A 2284-nucleotide genomic window follows, 5' to 3' on the forward strand; every position below is an offset into this window, starting at 1 on the left:
TGAGCACTCAATTTTTTGTTTTGTTTTGTTTTGATTTTGATTTTTAACAGTTTTTTTCCCACTTCACCCACATATCATACGATTCAATAGTTCAGCCCTATCAAGAAGAGTTATACAGTCTTTACCACAATCAATCTTAGAACATTTCCTTCTTCCTTGTCGTCAGTGGTATTTTTTTTTTTCAATTTTAGCAAAAATATACACCAGGAAACATTTTCCAATTTAACAACTTTTATATGTATATTTCAGTGCCATTGATTATATTCTTCGTATTGTACAACCATTATTGATATCCCTCTCCAAACTGCTCCACCACCAGTAAAATAAACTCTTTGCCCCCTAAGCAAAAACTCTTCCTCTTTCTCCCACGGTAACCCTAAGTCAAGTTTGGCTTCTTTCCTTTTAAAAAAATAATTTTCTTGACACAATATTCACATTTCATACACTTCCATAGTTAAATTGCTTTTTGAAAGAGTCGTATATACATCATCACAGTCCGTTCTAATGCTCCCTCCCCCTAGGAGCTTTCTATGTTGGCTGTCTTACCGATAGCCCTAGTGGTGTCCATGCTGCCCCTGCTACTGCGGGATTCCTCCCCACAGCCAGCCTCACCAGCCACGGGGAGGCCTCTCCTAGCCAACAGTAGCAGCTTCGTCTTTGGACGTGCAAAATGCAGATGCAACTCGAAGCCTCGCCTTCCAACCTCTGCACCCCCGCCAACTTCCAAAGAACAATTTGGGGGATCCCCTGGTTTTCACAGAGTGTCAAGCCTGCCTCACCAATGTCTTCCCAGGTCATGCTTCTCAGCTCCTAAAACCTAAACTTCTCAGAACACACCTCTCTCTCCAAACCTCTTCTCACCCTGTGCTTTCCTGATAGAGCATCCATCTTACTTACAACCCCAAACTCGGTCCATTTGTAACACAAGGATGTGCAGAGCAACGCTCCAGTTAATTCTAAATGCACCTGGAAGACCGCCAGCCTCCCGTGTAGACGTTTTGAATGGGGAGCTGAGGGTCACCAGAGGGCTGGGCAGCTCAGATGTTGCAGGAGCTAAGAGCCAGCCCCGGTCAGTTTACCCCACACAGCAGCAGTTAGCTACCGCATGCAATGACCTTAATCATTATTTGGTGTCCAAGGAGTGATGTTTAACCATTTTATATTCTGCTCCGAGCATTTATAAGGTTTTACGGTTTTGGTTAGAATGTAGGAGATTGATATGAGGGTTGGAGTCAACATAGGGTACTTTATAATTTATTAAACTTAAAATAATGAAAAATAGACACTTGGTTGTTTATTCCTTGTGTTTGCAGCAAATGCCGGACTTTTAGGAACAGAACTACTGATACTGGGTGGGAAAGTTCCGTTTCTTCTAGCAGAGGATCCTATTGCTTTAGAAACCACGCGGAGGGTGACCCCTCTCAGCACTGCTTAAAAATTATGTAGGGGGGAGGGGCTTCAAAAAGTTTGTGGAAAGCAGAACTCAAAGATAATGGAAACTTTCCCTGGACTTTTAAAGCCCCCTCATAGGGATCATTTTTTAAAAGGTTAATTCATACCCTCTGGGATGTTTGTTTTTTTAAAGGTGGACTTAGACTATTTGTATCTGCGCAGAAACAAATCTAGAAAAATATACTCCAAATGATGTCTGTGGTTAGTTATCTCTGGTGGTAAAACTTTGCGTGGTTTTACGTTTTCTGGTTGGAGAACTGAAATGCTGTAAAGGGCGAGAAGCTGGCCCGGCTGCCTCCTCCCTGCCTGGAGCTCTGGTTACCAGAGCTGGCTGCCTGCCCTCTCCTCCTGTCTCCTTGCCTTAGACTAGGAGACCAGGAGCGTCACACTGCCCCACAGGCTACCAGCTTCCTGCTTCTAAAGAGTTCCAGTCCTGGAAACCCACAGGGGCAGTTCTGCCCTGTCCTGTGAGTCTGTCGGCATTGACTCGATGGCAGTGAGTTTGGTTTGCTTTTGGTCGTCAAAGGAAATGAGTACTATTTAGAAAAGTATAAAAAATGCAAAGTTTACCTCCTGAGGTAACAAATCATGGATCACATTTGGAGTATTTTTTTCTGTGCACACACACATATACCCATGTACATTTTAAAGGTGAACTACTATGCCTGTGGTTGTGCCACTTACTTTTTAAATGAACTGGCAGCAGGTTTGCATGTCCATGAGGACACACCTGCTGTTCGTGTTCCCTGCTCCGTGGGCTCCATTTCCCACTGTCCTCTGTGGCTGGCGTTTAGCAACCCGGCCTCTGCACGGAGGCGATGTAGACTCACAG

The 2284-nt window shown here is 44.2% G+C and overlaps 1 protein-coding gene across 1 annotated transcript in view; it reads left to right on the plus strand.

Moving 5' to 3' along the window:
- Positions 1-2284, plus strand: part of STK10 (serine/threonine kinase 10) — a 137753-nt gene that overhangs the window by 30535 nt on the left and 104934 nt on the right. The window lies entirely within an intron of this gene.

This window comes from Echinops telfairi, unplaced genomic scaffold, assembly GCF_000313985.2.
Source record: "Echinops telfairi isolate 266 unplaced genomic scaffold, ASM31398v2 ScPeMD7_7469;HRSCAF=8507_0, whole genome shotgun sequence".
Taxonomy (NCBI): Eukaryota; Metazoa; Chordata; class Mammalia; order Afrosoricida; family Tenrecidae; genus Echinops; species Echinops telfairi.